The sequence below is a fragment of the Eurosta solidaginis genome, chromosome 5 (genome assembly GCF_040869045.1).
Source record: "Eurosta solidaginis isolate ZX-2024a chromosome 5, ASM4086904v1, whole genome shotgun sequence".
NCBI lineage: Eukaryota > Metazoa > Arthropoda > Insecta > Diptera > Tephritidae > Eurosta > Eurosta solidaginis.
The window spans coordinates 225817469-225840267 of NC_090323.1; the positions used below are offsets into that span (position 1 = coordinate 225817469).

General features: G+C 36.7%; 1 long non-coding RNA gene across 1 annotated transcript in view; it reads right to left on the minus strand.

The window, feature by feature from the left end:
• Positions 1-1474: 1474 nt before the first annotated feature.
• Positions 1475-22799, minus strand: part of LOC137252638 (uncharacterized) — a 590797-nt gene continuing 569472 nt past the window's right edge. The window contains exon 3 of the long non-coding RNA XR_010953641.1: positions 1475-3635. This is a non-coding gene — a long non-coding RNA (uncharacterized lncRNA). The remainder of the gene's footprint in view (positions 3636-22799) is intronic.

Below are 22799 nucleotides of genomic sequence, written 5' to 3' on the forward strand. Positions count from 1 at the left end.
TACAAAACTCTTTAAATCAATTTGATATTTTAGTCAGGTCTTACAGACAAGCATACACCAAAGGTACGTCAGACGATATGCCATTGCTAGGGTGGTCACAATTCTAGAGATAGCCCGGGATTACCAGAAACATCCTATTCTTATGCGTCTGTAAAACGTTTCGATAGAACAGCTTCTTTTATGCTCATTGGGAAACTTCAGGAAAACGCAAGTACATTTTTGGAGATGATGTAAGGAATTAGGTATATATATATATATGATTTATGATCAGCGTCCCCCTTAAGAGGGTAGAGGAGGGAAAAACCTTAAGAAACTCTAGGACAATATACTGGTACGCATTTCAGCAAATATGTAGCAGGAAGACTTGGGTAATCTAAAGAAGCTACCACCCTATAGAGTTTGGAGGACTGCAACAACTTCTTGCCAAAGGCGCTGACAACTGCATACAACCGCGCTTATCCTCTGAGAATATTTAAGGGAAAGGCAAAGCAACCATGGCGGACTAAGAAGTTGAGTCTTCTTAGAGGGCAAGTAACAGAGGTTTTTAAGTTGGCAAAAGCGAGGATTGTTGGGAGAATACAGAGATATGATGAAGATCATAAACATGAAATCAGCAGGTCAACGAGGGTTTCATGGGAAATTTTCTGCGCAGTGATAGAATGCTCCAGCGATACGGAGATACTGAGGAAAATGCTATCTAAGGGAAATACGGTTCAGTGACTGACAAAAAAGGATGATGGGGAACAGTCACACAGCAATGAATTATTCTGAAAGGCTATTTGACACACTTCCTACCAGGAGATGATGCAGAAGAGTTGTGTTTCTACATCTATACTCCAAATATGGAGCGCACAGTAGCTGGGTTGGTGATAAATACCAAAGTTGAATGGGAAATAAAAACTTTTTTTGTGCTCAAGACCCTAGAGATTTTAATAGGAGTGTATAATAAGTTAAACATTAATGAAGAATTATGCTCTTCAACAAAACATGCTTACACCAAAGCCAAGTCAGACGATATTGCTTTGCATAGGGTTACCATGAATAATGAGAAAGTTTGGGATTACTAGAAATATGCCTTAGGAGTTTTTCTGAAATTTCCGGAGCTTTCAACAATGTCTCGATACGAGCAATCATGGACAGTGTCAACTAGACTGAAGCTCATCCGGCCTTTACAAATTGGATTGACTCCATATTGGGCTACAGAATAATCACATTGCAGTGGGTTACATGCGAGGCCGCATAATCTGGAGTAGTCTCATATACTCCGACTGTCAAGCAGCGCTCATAGCGCTAGAATCAACGTACACATTCTCTAAAGCCGCCGTTAACTGTAAGAGGATGCTGAGAGGTTGAAGCAGCTAACAAGGCAGCTATCGCACTCAGCTGGGTACCCGGCCACAGGAACATTGACGGGAACGAAAACGCTGATGAAAAGCAAAGGCATTATGAGACATCACCGAAGCAGTCACGGTGCACCGACCACTCACATCAATTAAAAGAGACATTCACACATATCTTAAGAAAATAGCAATCCGTGATTGGTACTCTACGGGCACCTGTAGAATCACCAAACTAATCTCGCCAGAGTAAAACCAGAAAAGAACCGATGATCTACTAAATAGGTTTAGGAAAGAAATATACAGAATCACGGCCACTATTACAGAGCACTGGCCGTTTGGCCCATACGCGGGTAGAATAGGTATCCCCTACAATGAGAGGTATAGGAGCTGTAGAAAGGAGGGTGCCGAGGAAACGGTTACTCACTTCCTGTGTGAGCGCTCAGCCCTCGGTCCCGAACTCTACGCAATTATGTTTTGCCGGACTTAAGGGCGGTATCAAACTGCCGCATCAAGGACATCAGTAGATATATTTTCTTAACTAAATGGTTTGAGTAAAACAATACGCAGGGTACATCAGCCTAAAAATATAATTGGTTCCAGGAGAAAGTGCATGAAAATGGGGCCTAGAGCGCTACTTGGGCACGGCTCCATGGCCGGGCAGCACAGCAATCAACCAGCCAACCATCACCAACTCTATGGACGTTGGTCCTCAACCGTTTACTTAGGCGGTTCGATAGAGGATCAGTCAAACTAGGTCAAAATAGCGGTGGGTGTCTACCAACAATCAGCTTTCGAATAATGGGCTTCTCGTTAGTTTCTTATCGAATTTTATCGACATATGTGGAGAACACCGTCATGTGGTAGTAGCATGCACCTCCCAATTTTTAGAAACAATTGAAGTAAATTACGACGCAAATAGGAGATCGGCCTACATATGTTTCCTAGGAGGTACATATATCGCACTTTGTAGATCTTTTTATTTTTAGACAGTTTATTGATGTGTTATAAACTTGATGAACTATTAGCGGTAAATTTCTATAAGAAACCTATAAATCATGGGTAACAAATCGATAACTTTGTGATTTTATACCGCAAGCTCGTAGAGAGCGAATCGATAACAATCGATAACACGCAAATTACAAACCGATAACCCGTAAATAACGGTTGTTATATATAACAAAAGCTTACTCGTCGATATATTTTGATTAATGCATGACCGTTCGTCCGTCGCCTAACACGATAGCTTGAGTAAAAATTTAGACATATTTAAGAAATAAGCTAGCGTACACTGAAAGAAATGGTGTTAGTAAAATCAACAAATCGGCTCTGTTGTTCTTAACTTAAGGGATATTCGGTTAAATTGATCGAATTATAGTTAATTCGAACGAGTTCTTTGTCATGCGAACAAATAAGTATAGTCATTTCAACAGAAGAGGAATTAGCGCTCTTAAGTTAACAAAGCTATGTAAAATTGGCAGATTCCTAATCAATCTAACTGATTTTTTTGTTAACACAATTGGTCTCACTGGTCATTTCAACAGCGATCAAAAGTCAATACATGAGCAAATTTCAAAGAGAATTTTACGCTCACTGCGCTCTCTACTTTGTACTTATGTATGCTGTATACTATATGTATGCACATATTTACGTATGTATATGGCGGCCGCCGTGGTGTGATGGTAGCGTGCTCCGCCTACCACACCGAAGACCCTGGGTTCACACACCGGGCAAAACAACATAGAAATTTTTGAAAAAAGGTTTTTCCATTAGAGGAAAATTTTCCTAAGCGGGGTCGCAACTCGGCACTGTTCGGCAAGCACTCCGAGTGTATTTCTGCCATGAAAAGATCTCAGCGAAAACTCATCTGCTTTGCATCGTACAAAGCTGTCGCAACAACTTTTTTTGTTCATTTGACTACTAAAACGGTCAATTACCAATCAACGATTTGTGCGCAGTTGATTCAACATCTTGTTGCGATGGAAAAAAATTGACAGAAATTTCGGTTGAATTTACCAGTCTTTTTCTTTCAGTGTAGGTTGAATTGAACCAAGAGTGGTATGGTATTGAAAAAAGCGAAATCAAATGACAACCGCGCCCACTTTTTCGGTATCGAAAATTTCGTAAAATAGAAAAATGCGATAATTTGCATTAAGCGTAAATATAGCTAATAAGGTCATAATTTTAGGATTTGTTTCATTCTACTTCACATAAAGCGTATATCAAGAATATCAGCATACCTGGATTTGTGTGCATATGTCATTAGGAATTTATTTAGGCATATTGAAGTTAACTTACCTATAAAGAAAAAAAAATATTAATTTTAGAATTTTAGAATATATAATTTTTAAAAATTGTTTATTAAAGCTTCAAATAGTATGTATGTATATGCATTAAATAAATTACATATTAGTCTAAATTTTTATACCTTTCATGAACATGAAATGGTATATTAACTATGGTCCGATATTTGTAACGTTGAGAAATATAGAAGATAGACTCACCATTAAGTATACGGAATTGATCAGGGCGACGAACTGAGTTGATATAGCCATGTCCGTCTGTCCGTCTGTCCTCCCCCTGTGGGTAAGGGGTAGTAGAATATGCCCACGGCAGGTATGCCAGTCGTAAAAGGCGACCATAATCCACAAAGGGGTGTAATGTTGGTTTTCTAATTAAATTGGTTTATGTTGATGCTCGGATTTTCATACTACAAGCCGACAGTGCACCTCGGTAACAAATTGCCGTCATATTATTAATGACGAAAAGGGTGGATAGACCACCCTGACAAAATTGCCGTCATCGTATTAGTGACCAAAAGGGATTGTACTGGTGGTTAAATTGGTTTGTGTTTGATCTTCGGATCTTCACACTCCAAACCTATCAGTGCACCCTAAACGTAACAAATTTACGTCATCTTATTAGTGACGATAAGGCTAACCAATCCTGGGTGGCTTTACTCGAAAGGGAGCACGGAGAACGCTGGTATCACCCTGTGGGACCCCAAACATGGTCCTTATAAAAACTGTCACCGCGGATGCAGGAAATAAAGCCGGTGATCTGAATTTTCAGGTCTCACCTTCCTGTCCTGGGATGGCCCCTTGTGGGAGCATAGGGGCGCTGTGGTTTCATTTCGTATTCTGGAAGGGTAACCCAGAATGCGTAGGGTCGCCTCCGTGGAAGTTCGCTTCTTCGTTGGAGTTGACAGTGTTCTCTTCGGAGTAATGCTGTTGCTTCAGCCGCCGAATCAGACAATATAGTATTCTCTTCGGAGTAATACTGTCTTCTTTGGTGTGAGGTGGGCAAGAAATTTTACTCATATACTTCTCATATGGAGTGGGCTGCCCGAGTACGTGCTAATCTGCGCACAAGTAATTCAAAGACGCTTCTGCGGAACGTCAAAGAAAAGGTTGGTTACATCCCTAAATTGTGCACGTTGTTTAAAATGGTCGTATAACTGTTAATTATAAAGCATGAAAACAGGAAGAGAAGTACAGGTATAGAAATATGGTGGATATCCCAATAGCGAGTTTATTAAAGTTGGATAAATGTAGCAAATAATGTTGAGAATAAAGTCGAATGTTGCATAAAACTGAACTGCTTCAGGCTGGTAGTTCAGTTGCAACAAGGTCCCTCGTCGTGGAAAATTATGGATAATTGTAAGGGTGGGTAGTTCCCACGCTTCTTTTTGAAATTTTTGGAAACTGAGTTGAACCTGCTATATGATCGGGTTTGCGTTTTAGTACTTGTGAATGGTGAGATGTATCTTGAGTGCATTACCCCCTGTGCCTATAGATTACATTGGTAGTCATTCACGGCGAACGAGTGTATAACTGAGTGAACGTAGTACCTATGACTAATGAGATGTATCTTAAAGTGCAAATGGTTTAGTAATATGATTAATGAAGTGTATCCTGCGAGTGCTTGTGTCGTAAGTACTTGCGAGCATCACTGCCTGTTATTACCACCAGATAGTTTTATTCACAAGGAATTATATGACGCTCTCACTCTATGAAACACCTGAGTAGTTATTCATGGAAAGACATTTGCACTGATAGATTCCATCGATATTAAGTTCATGGCGAAGGTGCGTTGTGGATCATAAGGCTTTAAAAGGTTGTGTCACATCCCTAAATTTTATTTCGTGGTGCTTAGCAAGGGTTGCTCACAATGTCCCTAATACTTGTATTTAAATTGTGGGACTATAGCATGTATCTGCTCTTTACACACAGAACATGTTGCAGGCGAATTGCTTGTGGGTAGAGAAGAACTTACTATGATCCGGAGTGGAGTTGGCCAACAACCAGATGCCATTATCCATAAAATGGCTGGAGCTTGATACACTCCTATCTAACTAAGGTAAGGACTTGTAATTTAATCGCCCGATTACAAGCAATTTGGTACCAAATGATTCGGCTAAGAAGTGTTGAGAGAAGGCAACATGGAGCTGATAGTTTGGGCCATTGATCAAGCAGTAGAACCGTGTTTGACACCGTAGAGTTAAGTCTACAAAGACAGGTATTTGCGTTAAAATCACCTTCGACTCTTCGTCCGTCCGTCCGTCTGTTTGAACGCAAACTAGTCTCTCAAATTTTGAGATATCTCAATGAAATTTGGTACAAGTATGTATTTTTGTATTATATTAGACATTTGTCGGATCCGGTAGGATCGGACCACTATAACATATATCTCCCATACAACCGATCGTTCAGATAAGACGATTTTGGTCATTCCTGCGCAATTTAGAAAGTATAAACGTGAAACTCGGTGATATATATTCTAATATATCATAGAAGATATCCTGAAAAAATCACTTTGATCGGGGCTATATATATTTATATCCCATACAACCGATTGTTCAGATAGAAAGATTTTTGGCCATTTCTCCCTTTATTTAGAAAGTATAAACGTGAAACTCTATGATATATATTTTAATATATTATAGAAGATTTTCTGAAAAATCACTTTGATCGGAGCTATATACAGTATATATCCCATACAACCGATCGTTCAGATAGAAAGATTTTTGGCAATTTCTCCCTTAATTTCCAATATAAAAACGTTAAACTTGGTGATATTTATTCTTATATATCACAGATTTCCTGAAAAATCACTTTGATCGGAGCTATATATAATATATATCCCATACAACCGATCGTTCAGATAGAAAGAGTTTTGGCCATTTCTCCCTTAGTTTCCAATATAAAAACGTGAAACTTGGTGATATTTATTCTAATATATCATAGAAGATTTCCTGTAAAAATCATTTCGATCGGAGCTATATATAATATATAACCCATACAACCGACGGCTCAGATAAGGAGGCTTTTTGCCATTTTTTATTTTATATTTATCTTAAAAATCGTGTAGGTATGTATATCTGTTCACTATATATTTCTTATCTTATACATCCGATTATTTGGAGATTACGAACGGGATAAGATTATTGTTCAGCCCCATTTATGAAAGGTATGAAGTCTTCGGCACAGCCGAAGACAGTCCCGTCCTTACTTGTTTTTCTTTTTTTTTATTGTTGGAACCCCTTGCTTTGAAAAGGCCTTCTGGAAGCAATTTCCAAATTATCCCTTAAGTTATTAAGGAAAATTTCGAATGGCTGCATCCAATAATTTTGCTTACTTTGCTTTTAGTATACATTTATTTTAAAATATTTTTATTTCCCAATTATTGATTCGGCCATATATCGACGGATGTTAACAACAATTTCCGCCAAATGATTTACAAATTATTGATAGCTTAATACGAACAATATTATTGCATATGTATATTTTAACTCACTATTGCTCATGTATGTATTACCCATCAGAAAATCTTATTAGCCTTCATAGGGTATATCTACACCTATTCCAGTTTAAATTCGAAAAATTACAATTCAAGTTCAGAAATTTACAATTCAAGTTCCGAGTTTCCAATTCAAGTTCAGAAACATACAAATCAAATTCAGAAAATTACAATTCAAATTCATTCAATGGAAATAAATATATGTAAGATCGTATATATGTATAGCGCACAAAAAACCTCTCCCTCTCTTCTCTCTCTCTTCTGCTCATAAGAAGTCAGTTGCAATGCCATCAATCTATATTCTTATGGTCACAACCATTGATATGCATTGAGTATGACAGCAGTGATGACGAAGATATGACCACTTGAACAGACAAAGGAGCGTCCACACACCCGCAAGTATAGGTACTGTGTGCATAGACCGTACTCGAGCACACATTCAGCGTCTCATTTTTATATGATAGATATGATATATAAAGACACAAACTACCGATTTTTTAATTATAGAAAATCTACTTACTATCGAACTAGTACTTATTTCGTACTTTATGTCTAATCCTCAACCAGAAATTGTTATCACTAGTTACTGACTTCCCTACAGGGAGGGTGTACATGCCGTTGTGCAAATGTCATCATTACTCATACGCGCTCACGCTCACACTTTAGGGCAATGAAGAGAGATATTGAAGCGAGAGTGCATGAATCAATTACCATGGCTGTCAAATGCGATTATGTTCGAGTCAAACCATGCAACACATCTAATTCCTATGACCTTTCGCCCCAATGTAAATTGTAGTTATTTTAAAACTATACAAAGTTCATGTTTATATGAACATACACACTGAAAGAAGAACTGGTAAAATCAACCAAAATACGTGTCAATTCAACCGAAATTTCTGTCAATTTTTATCCATCGCAACAAGATGTTGAATCAACTGCGCACAAATCGTTGATTCGTAATTGACCGTTTTAATAGTCAAATGAACAAAAAAAGTTGTTGCGACAGCTTTGTACGAAAGTATCTATGTTGCGGCAATTTGCAAGGCAGATGAGTTTTCACTGAGATGTTTTCTTGGCAGAAATACACTCGGAGTGCTTGCCGAACAGTGCCGAGGGGCGACCCCGCTTAGGAAAATTTTCTTCTAATTGAAAAACCGTATTTCTAAAATTTTTATGTTACTTTGCCCGGGGTGTGAACCCAGGGTCTTCGGTGTGGTAGGCGGAGCACGCTCCATCACACCACGGCGGCCGCCATATACATACGTAAATATGTACATACATATGGTACACAGAATACATAAGTACAAAGTAGAGAGCGCAGTGAGCTTAAAATTCTCTTTGAAATTTGCTCATGTATTGACTGTTGATCGCTGTTGAAATTACCAGTGAGATCAGTTGTGCTCACAAAAAAATCAGTTATTTTAGTAATCAGTATTAGATTTATTAGGAATCTGTCAATTTTAGAAAATTTTGTTAACTTAAGAGCGACAATTTCTCTTCTGTTGAAATGATTAAACTGATTTGTTCGCTTGACAAAGAACTCGGTCGAATTAACCTTAATTCGATCGATTTCACCGAATCTCCGTTAATTCAAGAACAACAGAACCGATTTGTTGATTTTACTAGCACCATTTCTTTCAGTGCATACACATGTACTAACCTATTTAAACATCTCTTATTACGGTAGTAAAAAATAAAATTTTATTCGGGATTATTATCCTTGGCGCTACTAGGATTGTTAAGTATTTGGGAAACAAATATCCGTTTTTTTACCTCGTTAGCCTTTACAAGCAAGGTAATATCAGCATAGTATGCCGACAGTGGAGTATAACAGCAAAGGCATACACGGATGGAGATGGAAATAGACTTAGTATCACAAGACTAGCTGAATTAGACATGCCCATTCATTAGAACGTTAGCTTGAAAAGTAAAACAATAGTAATCCAAAGCCATAGTGGCGTAATATATGGCATTAAATTTTTCTTTTTTTCGGAACCACCCTAATGCACTTGTGATACATACTTATGAGCACTGTCATAAATGCATTCATTTATCAATTGTTTGTTTGTATTTGTGCATGCTTGTTCATTGATCCAAAATAATCCGCATGTCACCAACAGTTTTCTAAAAACAGATAAAATATCTCAAAGCTTTCAATGTCTGCTAATTTAATGGATTGACCCATTAATTAATGATTGACAGAGTGATTTATGGGTTGCTAGGCATTAGTAGTTATTTGTAGGAGGAAACTTAGGAAATGGAAAAGTATTGGTATGTGTGTTCTGAGTGAGCATGCTCAAAATTTTTTGCTTTTGTTATTTATGTATATCGCTTTCCAATTCTTGTTTATGCATTGACTGTCGATGTGTTTGCAATGGTTTTTGCATTTAGAAGTTCAAGTTGTTGATGAAAGATTCTTACTGATACGACCAATTTCTTTAAAACCGTTGAAGAACTGAACATTTTTCGATATACTCCGTTTTTTCAGTAAACGAATGTTCCGAATATTGGCTGTTTAAATATGGTAAACACAACAAGAAAGCGAAAACTAAGGCTACTGCAAATAACTAGTCGCAGTTGATATTGAAAATATACAGCAGAAGCCTTGAAGATAAAAATTTCCCCATCAAATGGAGAGAGGCTTAATGCTGAAAACTAAGTACACATTTTGAAGATTTTTTTACAGCAGCCAGCCGTGGAGATGGATTACTAGGCACCCAAAAAACCATTAGTGTTATGCGATAATTACCAGTGTTTCGGCGGTCATGCAGCTGCAGTCGCACCCAAAGTTCAGAGCCATAGCAAAATCTTCAAGTCCCCAACGAACAGCTTTTAGGCAAAGACCAAGCAACGCTCATGGCTACCTGGGAGGCAATCCTTCTATGCTACGCTTTTCCGATATGGTTCCCGCCAGTTTCTGTTTAATAATCAAACACCTAGTCGTACAAGCAGACAGCTCATCTGCTTCCAGCGCCGTAAGGGAACGTACCCAAACTACGTGACCCATTTTCTACAAATTTTTATCCCCTCCCCCCTCGGTGACCACCGGTATTTTATTTTAAGACCCCCTCCTCCCCCTTAAGTTTTAACGTAGTAGCTCATAAGTATGATTTAAAATTATTTTTTGCTAACTTAAAAAAAATTTATTTGATTTATGTATATATGTTTTTATTAATTCGTTACGCGAAGCACGCGAGACATGTCGTCCACTGCATTACCGTGCAATCTGATGATTTTTCATGGAAATTTTTGACGCGAAATAAATTCCAAAAAAAAATTGCAAGATTTCCTAGAGATTATTGGCTACGTGACAAAGTCTCAATCCCTCCCCACTCCCCTGTGACCAGGTGTAATACCTAAAGAAATCCCCCCTCCCCCCTAAACGGGTCACGCAATTTGGGTACGTTCCCTAAGCACTATGAAGAAATGCAGTATACAAAACTTCAGCCGTTTGAACCAAAAAAGCGTAAAAACAGCCATCAGCCTCATCCAAAAAGAGTTCGCAAAGTCTTTTGCCGACAAGTGCCCTGTGTCCAATACTCAAAACTCGCAGTAGAGGAGAGCGTCCTTGCCAAAGAGACGCGCGTCAATCTGGCACAACTTCGATCTTGATATCGCAAAAGGTTAAGCATTTACTTATCCAAAATCAAACCCCGCAATGTATATCCTGCATGTCCCTACATGCCACCAACTATTTTTATACTCAGCGTCTTTTGCACACAGAGTATCTTATAACTTTAAACGAGCAATACTTGTATATTCGTATGTTTGTATAGCCGAACGATCTCGGGAACGGCTCAACCGATTTAAATAAAATTTGGTACAGAGATAATGTATCATCTAAGGCTTTCTACCACTCAGAAGGTTTCGCAAGGTTGACACCTATTCGAAATTAAAAAAAATTTCATGAAATATGCCGATATGGGTATCAAACGAAAGCTATTTCACTCCGCATTACAATAGGGAAATTTTTGAGTAAGGTTGCCATTTAGGGTTGCCACCTATTCAAAAAAAATGGAATGAGATATGTCGATATTGGTATCAAAAGAAAGGTATTTCACCCCGCATTACAATAGGGAGATTTTTGAGTAGGGTTGCCACCTATTCTAAATTAAAAAAATGCATGAGATATGCCGATTTTGATACCCATCAAAGGAAAGGTATTTCACTCCGCATTACAATAGGGACATTTTTGAGTAAGGTTGCCATTTAGGGTTGCCACCTATTCAAAAAAAAAAAAAATGGAAAGCGATATGCCGATATGGGTATCAAAAGAAAGGTATTTCACTCCGCATTACAATGGGAACATTTTTGAGTAGGTTGCCTTTTAGGGTTGCCACCTATTCGAAATTAAAAAAAAATTGCATGAGATATGCCGAAATGGGTATTAAACGAAAGGTATTTCACTCCGTGGAAAATTTTAGCAAAATGTATTTAAATGCATATATTTGGCAAATATGAAATGAATAATTGCAATTTCTCACAGATTACTATAACAAAGATTTCGCACCGTAGCAAAAAGATATCTCATCAAGGTACACTAGAGGCATATGTTCAATTTGAAAACGACATCTAACCATTTAACTATTTGCCATGGCACTTAGGGAAGTAAGTTTACATTTAAACTAAAGTACAAACTAAACATTTTAAACTAAACTAAACTAACTGATAGCTCTCATAACTGATAGCTCTCATAACTGATAGTTGTCATTCGTGAAACTTACAAGTTTTTGGAATCTAATAAAATTGTGAGACTTTCATAGTGTATAACTAAAAATATGTTTGAAATTAATAATTCGGCGCATGAAGATACTCGGCCTAAATAACTTAGTTCTCGATTTCACTAATTGTCAGAACAATGCCTTATACCATAGGCTGGAATTACCCATTTCAAATTTTTCATTCCAGTTCATTTTGCGGTTAGTGTTTGATATGTTTTTGAAATATATTTCTAAGGAAATCAAATATTCGTAAACACCCTGCGTACGTTATAACGCCCGAGATCGAGTGAATTTAAATTGAATTTTCGTTTAAAACATTTTATTATTGTATGTTATTGAAATGTATGTGGGTACACAATATTTTTATTTTTTTCGTCCGGTGCAAAGATAAGCAAATTTTTTGGCGTTCCAACTCTAGAACAAGCAACATATAGCTGGCCATGGGAAAAGCAAGGACTCTCTAAATTTAATCCTGCAACAGTAAGCGATTGTCGTTGTGCTTTGTTGATTGTAATTGCAAAAGCAAGGCGTACAGGGAACTGAAAGAGCTTAAAATTGAATGGCAAATCTGTAGGAATCATTGGGATCCGTGGTATGAGCACATCTTCAACTTCGCTTTTACCGCTGATGATTGTTGCTTCGATACATTCGGCATTAATTTCTTAACGCAATTTGGTGGGTCTAAATTCCGCAGAAGCATGTTTGGTGAGCCAATTTTCAAAGTTAATATATGCGCAGGCATTCCAGCTGGTTCTAAAGAGTTTAGAAATTCAATTGGATAATTCACAATTCGATCTTCATCTGTAACTGTGTCGATTAATTTATATTTCTTCAATTCACCAAGAATTTGGTTTTGAATGCGATCGTTGATTTTGTATACATCATCAATTTTGGGAGCCAAGATTGCTCGTTCCCATAGCCAAAATAAAAAAATTGTAATTTAAAATTCTTAATCTGAAATATGAAACATCTTCGTCTTCATCGACGGAACCCATATCCAAAATTTGGTGATGATTGAAGTGTGGGAAATACGTTTCCATACGGAACACACACACAGAATTTGATTTATATAGAAAATGTAGATAGACTGAAGCTAAAAAATTGTTTTAACGGCGGCAGATTACTAAACGTCCAAAAGAAATAACAGCCAAACTCAAAAATGCAGCCAAACTTTAGGTGTTAAAATAACCTAAGTTTGTACGGCAGCCATAGTTCTGAAAAATCCCATTTGTAGGGAAGGTGCCACGTCCCTTTATTCCCAATTCCACATTTTACTGGAGATGTTAGGAATTAACGTCACATAGCTCCTTACCAAGTTTCATTATCTTACCATTACTACATCCAGAGATATGTAGTATGATATATTCATTTGTATGGGAGTTGCCACGCCACGTTTTTCTTAATTCCACATTTTCTTGTGGTGTTAGGGATTGATCTCATATAACTCCTTACTGAATTTTAATTTTCTGGCATGTATACGTTCAAAGTTATGCAGTACCAAAGATTCCATTTGTATGGCCGGTGCCACGCCCCTTTTATATATCGCAATTATTTTTAGCCCAAAGCCTTCCCGTTGATCGAAGGAACTTATAACCAAAGTTGGTGATGATTGAAGTGTGGGAAATACGTTTCCATAGCGAACATACACACAGAATTGGATTTTTATATATATAGATATGTACATATAAAAAGAGTAGAGTTTGATTAATGATGACATGTAGAATAAACTATGTTATGCGGCATACTCGAATATTGGCGCGCAAAGCTCGGTCGCCCAGGTACTATTAATTTTGATTGGATAACGGTTGGTTGTATAGGTATAAAGGAATCGAGATAGACATAGATTTCCATATATCAAAATAATCAGGATCGAAAAAAAATTTGATTGAGCTATGTCCGTCCGTCCGTCCGTCCGTCCGTCCGTCTTAGTTGAGCTGAAAGTATTCTCAACGTCTAGCATGACCAGCAGTACTACCGGTCTTACTCGGTGGGTCGCAGTCTCGGCATTCTTGACTGCATTTATCAGTTCTTCATTGTAATTGCGTATATTTCAAAGAGACCTATCCGAAAGCCATGTTGTAGATGAGACAGTTCTTCCGCATCCTCTATTGCTCTCGTGAGACGTTGCATTAGCAAACTTTGCTTCAGTTTTCCTTTGCTGCCAAGCATACGTCATTGGCGCAAAGACGATAGAGATTTAGGATCTCCTTTACCCTTTCGCATAACAGTTAGTTGTACTTCGAGCCCTTTGCTGTACAGGTCCAACAAAAGTTCTGGGCAAATATTTGCAGTTAACCTTATTGCCTCCGAGTTTATTCCGTCATAAATTGGGGCTTTTTTAAGTTGAATTCTGCGCGGTGATGTTTTGAGCTCTGCTTCATCAAAGGGTTCAATCTTGCAATATTTTTTGTTGACGCTTTCATAATCTCTAAGTGATTGGGTGGGAAAGAAAACTTCCAAAATATGTCATGGTTTCTTCGTTCATCATAGGAGGATGAAAGTGTTTCATAATTATTCTATATCGTTTCCCACAGGGACCTGCACCTAAGTTTGCTTTGCTTGATGGCAACTCTTAGGTTTTTCAATATTTTACCAATAAACTTGGTTTCTCCTGTTATGTTCCTCTTCGTGGCGTCTTAGGTTATGCTCTTACCTGATTAACGGACATAATTCAATCAAAATATATATCGATGTTATAATTTTGATAAAGTTGCGTGCGTAAGTAGGTTGGTTCTTTAGTATCATCACAAACAATTATTATCCTCTATTTTTAAAACGAGACCCATTTCCGGCAACATATTTTACCAATAGCCCTGTTCTTAGAGTGTTACTAGTATAATTTTTTTGCCCAATGCAAAACACATTTGCTTTTTACCGTTCCGCTTACATAGCTACATAACACTTAGAATCTAGGTCTGTGCACGCTTACCTTCTCTTTATTTTCTGAAATCGTAAAGCTATTAATGTGTTTTGCATACCTTGAATAAGTAATGCCAACATTTGTGGGTGCACGTCAACAACATTTACTATGTAGATTTCTATGTATTTATCAATGTGTATGTGTACACATGTGTGCTTAAGAATTGAATTGTTAGCCAGAATGGCAGTAGAAACTACAAATATCCATTACAGGTGAAGTAAAAGTATACATACAGTACAGTCGGAAAGTATTACAACAAGAAGAAGTAAGCTATTCTTGGCAGCTTGAGCGATTTTCTCCAAATGGCCACCCTTTGCTTTGATGACTGCAGCGGAAAATTTCGGCCTTCTTTCGATGAATTTTTGAAGTGCTTGATATGGAGTATTACTCCACGCTTCGTTCAAACAATCCCAGATGGTTAGGAAGCCTTGTTGGCTTTAGATCTCTCACACGTCGATCCCATTCTTCCACCAATAGCTCGATAGGATTTAAATCGGGGGATTTTGGTGGCCACTCCATTATATCAAGGTTACCTGCGTCTTTTTTAAACGGTTTTATTTAGCTTGACTTGACAGGCAGGCTGCATGCACGGCAGTTGTGAACGAATTTTGTAATTAAATTTAAGTAACTTCGCGATAAGCTACAAGCTTGAAACTTAGAATGTAGTTCAGAACCCGATGACAATGCAATAATAAGAAAAAAATCGCCGCTAGGTGGCGGAAGGATCGAGATATTCACAAAAATCGTATTTGTGGTCCGATTTGGCTTATATTTGGAACACATAATACATACAAGAATAGAAAGCGACCTATGGAAACAAATCGCCGCTAGGTGGTGCAAGGATCGAGATATTCCCAAAAATCTTAGTTTTGGTCCGATTTGGCTCATATTTGGAGCACATTATAAATACAGGAATAAAAAGCAACCTATGAAAAAAGGCGCACATTTCTAAAAATGCGAGGCGTAGCATAACCTTATTCAGGTTCAGTTGGTCTTATATATGACTATCAATAGAAATTTGACGCGTCCAACTCTTTTATTTAATTGTCTGATCAACGCCCTAGATTGATGAGGAGTGTGATGACTCGTACCTAGGACCTACCTAATTATTTTCCAGCTTTTATTGTTATTATTACTTCATGTTTGTTTTCACTAAAACCGTTTAACTTAAACATTTTTTTTTTATTATTTTATTTTCATTCTAAATAATAAGTACAATGTTTTGATGTATGTTTCGGATCGTTATCTTGTGCGTAAATGAATCCACGACCAATACTACTGGTAATATTGTTCTTTTTTCATAAACCCTTAAATTTTTTTTAGTTGACCAACACCAGCGTAGCTGAAACAGCCCCAAACTATAACTGAGTCACCGCCATGTGTCAAGGATGGCACAATGCAATCTGCTTTGAATCTTCGATTGACGTTTCTGCGAACATATTGACGCCTGTGGCTACCGAAAAGTTTGAATTTCGATTCGTCTGATCGTATGACTGATTTCCACTGATCAATCGTCCAGTCAGCATTTTCTTGAGCGAACTTCAGTATTTTCTGTTTATTTACTGGCCGTAGAAGTGGCTTTCCGACATCTAGCGTCCAATCATACCTTTTTATTTAAGTCGGCCTTTGACTGTCGTGAGCGATATTGGTGAATCCAAGCATTTATTGATTTCAACACGAATGTATGATGCAGATTTCGGGCGATTGGCCTTACTTATTGCATATATTTTGTAGTCCATTCTTTGGCTTGTCTTTTCTGGTCAAGCAGATCGTTTTCTGTCAGTATTTTGCCAGTTTATCTATATCTTCTAATGACCGTATGAAGTGAAAACAGAGATATTTTCAAAAGTTTAGTTATTTCTCGATAGTTTTTCCCTGTTTTTTGCAAAATGGTGATTGGGCTCGAATTTCGATGGATATTTCCTTTCGCTTGAACATTTTCAATCTGCAAAAATACAATTCTGAGGCTATTTCAACATCAACATGTTTTTTATCTTGTTATAATACTTTCCGACTGTACTGTAAGAACATGTACATATGTGTATATTAGGGCGGGTCAAATTGTGTGGGGGAAAAAAAATTCAGGTGCATATCCAGTTTCTGAATCTATGGGTCATACTAAGTAATATTGTCCATGGGACCATAGGTCTGAAATGAATTTCAAGCCTCCCTAATTTTGTTAGAAAAAAATTTTTTTTAGAAATTTTTATTAACATTTTTGTTAGAAAATATTTTGAGGTATTTAAAAATTGAATTTGCAATATGGAAAATTTAAATATTCGTCGATTTTTGCAACAAATTCGTCGATTTTCCCCAAAAAGCGATAAAAATGCGAAAAATAGTAGGAAAGCGCCCTATAGCGACGAATATTTTATTTTTCCATATTGCAAATTCAATTTTTAAAAAGCCCAAAATATTTTCTAACAAAAGTAATAATAAAAATTTCTAAAAAATATTTTCTAACAAAATTAGGGAGTCTCGAAATTCATTTCAGACCTATGGTCCCACGGGCAATATTACTCAGTATGACCCATAGATTCAAAAACTGGATGTGCCTTTTCAACAATAAATTTGACCCACCCTAGTGTATATAGGTTAGCGAATAATTAAACGTTGCACGTTACTACAATGGTAGAATGTGGAAATGTTGAATATTTACAGTTATAAATCATCAAACATGTACATGAGTGAGCGCACTCATGTATAAATATAAATGCAAACATATGCGTTCGAGCGTTGCTGGGTGAGGTAAGTGTTCTTGCCCATCATACTGAAGGCTTAAGGTTCAAATCTTGCGACAGGTCACATCAAACATTTTAATATACTAGAAATATTTTTTATAAAGGGAGCACCCTTCGGCAGTGTTTGAGTAAACACATACTCGACGCGTTATTGCCTTAATAATCTTTTTAGTAAAAAAAAAGTTGCAGGAAAAATATTCAAAGAGAAGCTTCGCCTAAATCATCTCTGGGGTATAGCGTGATAAATTATTGTTCTTATATGGATATGTAAGCTCTTTATTTGTTCATTTATTGTTAAATAGAAAATTCGTACTTATGTTAAAACAAAAGGTACACAGTTGAGTGGATGCTGCATTTTCCCAAGCTGCAAATGCCATGGCGTATACGTAACATCACACAAAAAGCTCTACTTAACAAGTGTTAAAATAATACAAGTATACACGGTTTTGGATCTAGGCAACTAAAAGTGGTTTTTAGGACAATTTATGACGCCGAATCCGATTATTCATTCCGTTTTTTAAGATTGATTCTAGTTTTTAATACAGTCAATAAATTCATTTTTAAAGATTTTTGTCAAGTAATATTCATTTTATTAACTTAAAAGTAACAAATCAGAGATGAAGATTGGTGGACCTTTGCAACAGTAGTCGCTCATCATGCCTTTATCCCAAAATCCTTGGTATCATCTTTCAATGTTGGCTAGATCTTGGTGTAGCCGTTCTCCTTGTTCGTCGCTCATATCACCCAAGTTTTCGGGAAAAAAAAATCGAGATGAGAATGCAGAAAATGCATCTTTAGAGATATTCTAGCTCCAAACTTTCGATAATTTTTCAAGATATCGCCAATAATCTCCTTAAAATTGGGAGATTTGTAATTACCAAGAAAGTGGTGAACGATATTTTGAAAAGATGCCCATGTGGCTGCTTCATCGGGCGTTAAACATTTTGTAAATTTTTTATCAGCCATTAATTTTTTAATTTCAGGTCCGACAAATATTTCTTCTTTGATTTTTGCATATGAAAATTTAGGAAACAACTTGACTAAGTACTGAAAAGCCGGTCCTTCAAGGTTTAATGGTTTGACGAAGTTCTTTATAAGGCCTAGTTTAATGTGAAGAGGTGGCAGCAAAATATCTTGTGGATTTACGACTGGTTCAGCGGAGACGTTTTGCTGTACAGGCTCATATTGAGTACGACTTTGCCATTCTTTTCTCACATAATGATATTCAGTTTCGCGGCTATCCCACAAGCATAAAAAAAAAACAAAATTTGGTGAATCCAGATTGCATCCCAGTTAAGATACCAATTACCTGTTGGAATAATATAAAAAAATAAGTGTTTTCGATTTAATTGGTATTAAAGTTTAAACCCTTAGATCACTACATATTTTCCATTTATGATCATTGTATTTGATGAAGCGCAGGATCTTCCGCATTGTTTCCTAGCATTCCTTCGTTTGTACTGCATGAGCAATCGGAATAGATGGTTTGTTATTTCCATTGTGAAGAGAAGAGCAGTTTTAGGCTGTATTTGAAACCATCAGTGAATAAACGTCATTCGTTTCAATCGTACGGTGTATTAATTTCATTAAATAAACCATTAATATCGTTACAGAAACTTATGTTGTCTTATTTTTTGAAGAACGGTCGAAGTGCCTGATTTTTGTTTCTGTATACAGTAACTTGTGTTCGAGAGTCTAGATATTTCCATTGCTGCAACCGTGATGCTAGCAACTCGGTTGTTGTTTGGACAAATTCAAATCGCGAATCAAATCGCTTAGTTCATCTTGCGAAATTAGATGTGTCGCTCCCATGACAAAGTCGCTTTCACTGTTCGGCGGTGATGGAGTTAAAGTTTCCAGGACATTTCCACTTATACTTGGACAAACTGGCAATGAATCATTAGCAGTACGTGGAATTGGCTTGAATACTGATGATACATCAGAATATTTGTATTCTTTTAATTTTTTTGCATTTGTACCCGTAACTTTCATCAAACAAAAGTAGCAATCATCTACATGGTTTTTACGTTCTCTCCAGAGTGCTGGCATTGAAAAGGAGAAGTACTCACGTTCTCCCAATGACCACTGATACAGCTTTATTTTGCATGCGTTACAAATAAATTTCGGTATCCATGACTTATGAGTGGCTGCTACTCTGAAACCAAAGTAGTGCAGATACTCATCTTTGAGCGCATTTGTTATAATTTTGCCACTTTTTTAATCATATAACAACCACAAACGTAACAAAAACCCTTTGAATCAACTTTGCAACACTGTCTCTGCATTTTTATTTGCTCTAATCGCTTATATTATTTTAGAGTTACAGTTGAAATGACTTATCAAGCAGCGCCAATATTTAAAATCTGCTATAACAAAACAATGGTGCTATCATGCGAGAACTCGGAAACTAAAATCAATCTTAAAAAACTGAATGCAGATTCGAATTCAGCATATCAAATATAGTTAAAAGTCGTTCTTATCTGCTCACATCCAAAAGTTGACCTGAATTTGTAAATTTGTGTAATTATATATGCTAAGCGTCAAATCCCGCATGACTTGCGTAATCGTAGTAAATTAGCTTTATTAATACAAAAGGCTTTACTTAAAAGATGGAATGTATTAAATCAACGCACCACCCGGGTCCAATGCTAATTATAGTGTTAATTTTTGCAACAATTAACAAAACATTATTAATTTTTCATATATTAATTTGATAATCTTTGTTATTATTAAATTCCAACATTTATAAGCATATTATTTTAACAGAATGTATCTTTTGAATTAACATTTATAATGGGTTGATTAATTAAACAATTATTGCATGCATGTGCATCAAATATTAATTAAAAACAAGTAAGTGCAATCTGACTCGCTTAGTGTGGGGCCTTTATGCCTTTGATGAATCACATCGAAAAGTTATCACTTAGATGCTCTGAGGGCAGTGTTTTGGCAGGTCTGTATTTTCTTCCAGTGGATGATCTTTAGGCTTGGGGACCATAACGAGGACGCGTAGCATGCAATCGGCCGGCCAATTTCTTTGTAAGTGGTAATGAGCGTTTATTTTATTACAAATTGTGCAGTCCTCGGCGTAGGATACAATAGTGACTCCTTCTGTTGGTGGGTCTACTTTTCATAAATTATGAATTTTATTAAGCTCACCCAACTCTGCGCTGTATTAAATCACTGTGTGTATTCCGAGCCGACATATGTTATTCGGTAATCGAAAGTTGCTCCTAGTCAACACTTCCACTCAATTCATAACAAGTAAATTAATAAAAGTAAACTTATTAAAAAGTAGAAAATAAAAAAATTTTAAGCACTTCCTTATGTAAATCTACTAAAATCAGCGAAAAATGTGTCATTATACAAAGGAAAATCCTTGTTGAACTTTAATTTTAAAATTTTGACAAAGAAATTGTAAAAATAGTTATGAGTGATCAAAATATAAAAGGGGAGCGCAACTAATTGACTGTATATTGATAAGATTACTCCTTTCCTGCCAACTTTGCAATCCAAGTTATGTTAATTTGTAATTTTCTTTTTTATACCTTTCATGAACATGAAATGGTATATTAACTTTGGTCCGATGTTTGTAACGTTGAGAAATATAGAAGATAGACTCACCATTAAGTATACCGAATTGATCAGGGCGACGAACTGAGTTGATATAGCCATGTCCGTCTGTCCGTCCGTCCGTCTGTCTGTTTGAACGCAAACTAGTCCCTCAAATTTTGAGATATCTTAATAAAATTTGGCACAAGGATGTATTTTTGTATTCTATTAGATATTTGTCGGATCCGGTAGGATAACATATATCTCCCATACAACCGATCGTTCAGATAAGACGATTTTGGTCATTCCTGCCGCAATTTAGAAAGTATAAACGTGAAACTCGATGATATATATTCTAATATATCAGAGAAGATATACTGAAAAAATCACTTTGATCGGAGCTATATATAATATATATCCCATACAACCGATCGTTCAGATAAGGGGTTTTTTGCCATTTTTTATTTTATATTTATCTTAAAAATCTTTTAAATATGTACATCTGTTCGCTATATATTTCTTATCTTATACATCCGATTATTTGGATTACGAACGGGATAAGATTATTGTTCAGCCCCATTCATGAAAGGTATGAAGTCTTCGGCACTGCCGAAAACAGACCCGTCCTTTCTTGTTTTGTTTTTTTTTTTTTATTATATCTACGTATCACACTCCAAGATCAAAACTGTGCGACAGTGGAACTCTTTTTATCTCTGAGAGAGTAGTTCAACAAATATTACATGGAACTAAGCTTTCTATTGATCTATGTGTGCTCAATGTAGGAACATATGGGTTGCAGTTTTGATCTTGCAAATCTTGAAAACCACGAGAGACAAAATATTCCGAAAATCGTCACCGCTCGTTCGCACATCGCTGTGAGGGAAAAACAAGTTTTCTGTCAAATAAGCAGCGATAGTAAATAAATAAATGTGATTATGTATGCAAGTGAGGTATCACGCTGTGACTTGTCAGTTTCATTGATATGTAATGGCACGAAGCATATATGTATGTGTGTATGCAAACCAAACGCAGCTGGAAGTGAAGAACGTCTGTCGTTTCGCCAAATTTTCGCAGCACCTGGGTGGAAGCATTCACTTGAAAAGGTGTTTAGTCTGTCGAACACTCAATCACCAATAAATAAATAAATTGAATGAAAATCTCCATATTTGAAATGTTAAAAGAAATCAATTTGATTTAAGCGGACGTATAAGTCACCTTCTGGGATTTTGATTTTTAGGTTCATATGCAGGTGGCTAACATTACATGGGCATTTTTTTCGCGTTCAGCACTCATCTTAGGTATATCGTGCACTGCTATATTTAAAAGGAATGCTCAACAAGTCAATAATTGTTTTGCACGTCCTGAAGTTTTTTGAGTTAAGCTCCGTTTTATTTGTGCGATATGTGAAATTTTTCGCGATCATTTCATGTGGTCACACTTGAAAAAGTACGCGATCCAAGCAAAAAATTAATTCATTACTCGAAACATATTCGCAGTAGAGCTAAAGAAGCTGAGGAATATCCAAGTAATAGGGCATAGCAACTCAAGTGCCGATTGACCCCACCACGGGAGAAAATTGGCAGACTCAACCGAAAAGGAATATAAGTGAGCATTTTTTTTACCTTTATATTAAGTCGAGTTCATGTTTGTTTCCATACGAATTTTTGACCCACAGAAAAGTTTTTTTCGGTAACTTTCCGTTGAGCTAGACACTTGATACTTAGAAAAT